The sequence below is a fragment of the Hypanus sabinus genome, chromosome 5, assembly GCF_030144855.1.
Source record: "Hypanus sabinus isolate sHypSab1 chromosome 5, sHypSab1.hap1, whole genome shotgun sequence".
Classification (NCBI taxonomy): Eukaryota; Metazoa; Chordata; class Chondrichthyes; order Myliobatiformes; family Dasyatidae; genus Hypanus; species Hypanus sabinus.
The window spans coordinates 63,376,846-63,382,849 of NC_082710.1; the positions used below are offsets into that span (position 1 = coordinate 63,376,846).

At 40.7% G+C, this 6,004-nt stretch overlaps 1 protein-coding gene across 4 annotated transcripts in view; it reads right to left on the bottom strand.

Moving 5' to 3' along the window:
• Positions 1–6,004, bottom strand: part of LOC132394196 (E3 ubiquitin-protein ligase RNF38) — a 135,889-nt gene that overhangs the window by 24,067 nt on the left and 105,818 nt on the right. The window lies entirely within an intron of this gene.

Sequence of the window (6,004 nt, forward strand, 5' to 3'; positions counted from 1 at the left end):
CTGCTCTACAGAGATTTTGTTAAATAAGTAAGGCAAATCCTACCACTGCTCCTGTAAACAGGAAGAATTACAAAATGAAGGTCACAGCCTCCATAATTTTCTCCCTAGAATATATCTGACTTATGGCTGGTGATGTACCCATTTTCACAGATAATAAAATCTGGATACTTCGTCTTCGACTACATTTATCTCATGTATTACATCATATCCAGTCTCAAGTACAAAAATAGCATTGCCACACCTTTTGTGAGGACAGCTGCCAAGAATTTATTAGCTATGTTCACATCCTCTGCCCTTATACAAAGATAATAATTCTTTGTTCTAACTCATTTTCTTAGCTGCCTTTGAAATTTCTTTGCTTTTACCTATCAGTATTTGTCCCATGTCTTTTGGCTTTCTAGTTTCCTTTTTAATTTTATATTTCTGACCGTCTCAATTTTTTGTCATCGTTAGCTTTTAGTGTCTAATACAAGTTTATTTTTCTTTCCTTCTAATCATATCCTTTATCACCCTAGTCATATGGAGGCTCCAGATATGGAAGTGCAATCCTTTTATAGTGTGCAATTCTCATGCCTTAAAACTCCTATTTCTCCTTTTGCTCTAGGTGGTCCTCTTGTTACGGACATCCATACATATGAAGGAACTCTCATAGTACTATTAAATTCAAATGTGCGAGACTTCGTATTCATTCTTACAGATGGCAAAACTCGTTTACCTTTCTTCTTTTTCTCTCCCCATTTTAAGTAATTGTTCTTTATTATAAGCATTATGTGTTTTTGATACCAGTAATATGGAGGTACTCAATGATACTCATTGATTTTTGTGTATTTTCTGACTTGCGTACAAAATTAACTTAAGAAAACCTGTAAAAACAGAATCATTTATTACCTGGAGATGACCAGTACCTTCCGTAACCAGTTCCTACCCATGTTTGCTAAATCACTTCTTGGAGCAATACAATTGGTCTTTCCTGAATTTATTGCCCTTACTTTCTATTGTTGTCTTTTTCTATCACAAATCTAACAGAATTAATACCACTGTATATGATTTTTGTATGGATAGCAATGGGTTAAATTGTTTTTTTCTTTGATTTGGTTGGTCCTCCTTTAGTGACTTTTGTTAATACAGGATTGTATACATGTAGTCATTAAATACCTGACCTGAAAAAAAGGTTGACTGAGTGACCACGTTTTCTCCACCAATTAATGCAAATCACAGATAACTAGCCCAAAATAATTTTTTATCATAATTTTCATTTTTGTCAGATTTCTAACATCTGCAGTTTTCCTGATTTACATACTTAAACCCTACATTGATTCTTCAATTAAATACAGACATTTAAATTAAACAGGTGGGTAACGATTGCCATTAGGTACTATGAGAAATTCAACCATTATGAATTCACACTTTTCACAAACTTCTTCTCTTACAAGTTTGCCCTAACACCTTTCAGATATTTGCTTACGGTGTGAGTGATTCTAGTGAATATTCTCTATGTACTGTATATCAAGTGCACTTCTGGTCAGAAATTTTCATTGTAATCATTACATTATCTTCGTATTATAATGTGATCTGGATCACCATCAACTTGACATCATTTGAATGTATTAATATATACAAATTGTAATACAAAAGTAATGACAATAATACAACAGAAACAATTATACCATATTGTAACGTATAGCCTACATTACAATACCGGACTACTCCATGTTGTAGTAACACGTTGTTGGATGCACTATTAGGTGCGTATGGATCTGTATATGTGTGTTAAAGTTTGGACTCTACCAGTAAAGAACCATGAAACTTAGTTCCCGTCTCCCGCGTTGTTATTAATAATATAGCTGCGCAAACAGGCCACATACACGACAAATTGGCGATGAAAATTATAAACCTACATCTTATTGGAATGCCGTGTCTTAGTTGATAACAACACTCGGAGAAGAGAGAGAAGGGAGGTGAAAAGGAGCAACACACACATCTAGATGGAATGCGTTCGTTGCTCTAGCAAAAAGAAGACATGAGGCAACATCCACACTACACCGGATAAATCTGTAACCGAAGCCTTTTCTCTTCGTCCACACTAAAACGGCGTTCTCGTCCCCTGAAACCACAGCCTTTCAGAAATGCTCTCCAAAGTGTGTATTTTTGAAAACGCCAGATTGGCCGGATCAGTGTGGACGGGGTAACTGGAGACGTCTGAAAACGCTGTCAGACGGCAGCATGCCTTTTCATTGTTTTCTTGAAAGCAACCTAACAATTTCAGAAGACTACAACGAGACTGAAGCCAGAAGAGTTAGAAATGTACTCATCAAATACTTTGACCCATAACTTACTGAATAAATAGGTATACTCACTTTGCCCTGTTTTCTGTTCTTGCTTGTATGAAGGTGGTTTACCTATTTATGCAAGTACTTCTCTGACAATAGATGTGTAACAGCCTAATGCAACAGTGTATGGAAATACAAGATAATACTGATGCAGACATGCTTTACACATTTAACAAGGGGCTTTATTAATGCAAAAGAGTTAGTCAGTTTTTCAATGTTCATCGTCAGCCGGGTCAATCTGTCCATGAACTCCGTCGGTTGCCTCCATACGCTCCAGTATTTGTGTTTTTTTTAAACTTTTAAGTCCTCCTGCGCAAGAGCCAACATCTGCCCGTTGTTTAAGTTTTTCTAGTCCGTAACTGCACAAATGCACTTTCACGGCGAGATTCGACACCAAACTTGTCGCTCGTTTTTGGTGGATGTGTCCTGCGCATGCGCAGTAGGAGGAGATTCGCCGAAATATCCGTTTCAATGTGGACAGAGACATTTTTTAAAACGCATAGTGTAGATGCCTGTCATTTTTACGCAGAACCAGCATTTTCAAAGTTATCTGGTCTATTGTGGATGTAGCCTCAGTATTATGGGAGCAAAAACATATGGGCTGCTATGGAGCTTGTTAACCCCTGAAAAGCCAGCTGACAAAATGTTCAAGCAAATAGTCGACACTCTCCAACAGCATTTAAAACCCAAACCACTGGCCATTGCTGAAAGATTTAAATTTCAGAGCAAAAATGAAAGCATTTCTGAATATTGTGCTAAATGATCAAAAGACGGATGATCGAAGAGTAATATGGATCACTCCACAAGTGGCAAGCATGAAACTGAAAATGGGAGTTGAACACAGGCTCAGCTGTAACAGTGATCTCTGTACACGACTACAAATGACTGTTTTCTCGCATATCTCTGAAACAAGCTAAACTACTGCTCAAGACTTACACAGGACAAGGCATATGACAAAGTCCCCCACAAGAGGCTCACACAGAAAGTCATGAGGCATGGGATCAGTGGAACCTTGGCTGTCTGGATAAAAAATGTTGGGTTACAGGAAAAAAACAGAGGGTAGTAGTGGAAGGAAAGTATTTTGCCTGGAGGTCAGTAGCTAGTGGAGTGCCACAAGGATCTGTCCTGGGACCCCTGCTCTTTGTGATTTTTATAAATGACCTGGACGAAGAGGCAGAAGGATAGGTGAGTAAGTTTGTAGATGATACAAAGATTGGAGGAGTTGTGAATGGAGCTGTAGGTTGTCAAAAGTTACAAGAGGATATAAACAGGATGCAGAGTTGGGCAGAAAAGTGGCAGATGGAGTTCAATCGGGTAAATGTGAGGTGATGCATCTTGGAAGGATAAACCAGAAGGCTGAGTACAGGGTTAATGGTCGGTTACTTAAGAGTGCGGATGAACAGAGGGACCTTGGGGTTCAAATCCATACATCCCTCAAGGTCACTGTAAAGGTTGATAGGATAGTTAAGAAGACCTATGGGATGCCAGGCTTCATTAATAGGGGGACTGAGTTCAAGAGTAGAGAGGTCATATTGCAACTCTACAAATCTCTGGTGAGACCATACTGTATTGTGTTCAGTTCTGGTCACCTCATTATAGGAAGGATGTAGAATCTATGGAGAGGGTGCAGAGATTTACCAGGATGTTGCCTGGACTGGAAAACAAGTCTTATGAGGCAAGGTTAGCAGAGCTAGGACTTTTCTCTTTGGAGCGTAGAAGGATGAGAAGGGACTTGATTGAGGTCTACAAGATTATGAGAGGCATAGATAGGGTGGATAGCCAGCACCTGTTTCCCAGGGCACAAACAGCAAACACCAGAGGGCATATGTACAAAGTTAAGGGGGTAAGTGATTTTTTTTTTTAAAAACACAAGAGGGTTGTGGGTGCCTGGAATGACTTACCAAAGATGGTGATGGAGGCTAAAACATTAGGGGTACTTAAGAGCCTCCTGAACAGGCACATGGATGAAAGAAAAATGGTGGGTTATGGGGTAGTGTGAGTTTAGCACTTTTTTAAAAAAAAGGAATATATGGGTCAGCACAACATTGAGAGCCAATGGGCCTGTACTGTGCTGTAGTATTCTAGTGTCTAGGACAGAGAGTGTGTCCCAAAGGTAAAATTAAAGTGACAGAGACCTTCGGAGACAAAACACAGCAGCTGAATGTTCATGTACTGCAAAATGGAGGACCACTGTTGCTGGTACATGAATGGCTCAGGAAAATCCAGTTGGACTGGCAAACCATCAAGGCACTAGTTGTGTCAGCAAAGGACAGCAGCAAGGCTACATCTGAGAGACTGTCACTAATACTTGCTGACTCTGTGGAAGCGTTCACGAAAGGAATAAGAACACTTCAGGGCATGAAGGCAAAGAGTGAGATTGAGAAAAATGCATGGCCAATATTTCACAAAGCCAGACCAGTGCCATATGCAATCCGTCCTACAGTAGAGGCAGAGCTGAAAGATCTGGAGCAGACTGGGGTCCTGTCAAAGGTGGATTGGAGTGAATGGGCCACGCCCATTGTTCTAGTGATGAAGAAAACCTCCAGCACAAAACCAGGAAAACCAAACAAGGTGCGCATATGTGGAGACTTTCAAGTGACTGTTAACCCAGTTCTTCGCACAGTACAGTATCCTCTACCTCGTATTGAGGACATCTTTGCTTCCCTTTCAAGAGGGGAACATTTCCCAAAAATCAATTTGACACAGGCTTATCTCCAAATGGAAATCGATGATGCATCCAAGAAATACTTGACAATAAATACACACAAAGGACTTTACCAGTACAACAGGTTAGTGTTTGGGATAGCATCAGCTCCTGCAATCTGGCAAAGGGCAATGGACCAGGTCCTGCAGGGGATTCCAGGGACTCAGTGTTACCTGGATAACATCATTGTCACCGGCAAAGATGACGACGAACATCTTTCTAATCTTGAACAAGTGCTCACCGGGTTACGAGAATATGGGCTCAGAACTAATCAACAGAAATGTGAGTTTTTCCAAAAGGGAAATCTCATACTGTGGGCATGTGATCCAACAAGGATGGCCTACGCAAGTCTCAAGACAAGATAGAAGCAGTGCTTAAAGCACCATCACCTGAAAATGTATCTCAGTTGAGAGCATATCTGGGACTAGTGAACTACTACCACAAGCTCTTGCCTAACCTATCCAGAGTCCTATACCCACTATGCACTATTACAGACAGGGACCCAACGGAAGTGGGCTGAGAGCTGTTGAAAGGCGTTTCAAGAAACTAAAAAACTCATAACTTTGGAAAGGGTGTAAGCGCACTTTGACTCCTCCTTACCAATCCGACTGGTTTGTGATGCCTCACCCCATGGGATAGGAGCTGTGTTATCGCACAAGTTTCTAGATGGCTCAGAAAGATCAATAGCCTTTGCCTCAAGAACGCTAACCTCAGCTGAACGCAACTACACACAGATTGACAGAGAGGCCCTAAGCCTCATGTGGGGAGTCAAGAAATTCAGTCACTACTTGTATGGTCAAAAGCTTACCCTTGTTGACTGACTATCAGCCTCTTGTGTCAATCTTCAACCCAAGAAAAGGCATTCCAGTGATGACAGCACAAAGGCTACAGCGATGGTCTCTGTTCTGAGGTCACATGTATGACATTGAACACAAGGGGACCAAGCAACACCGCAACGCAGATGGTTGGT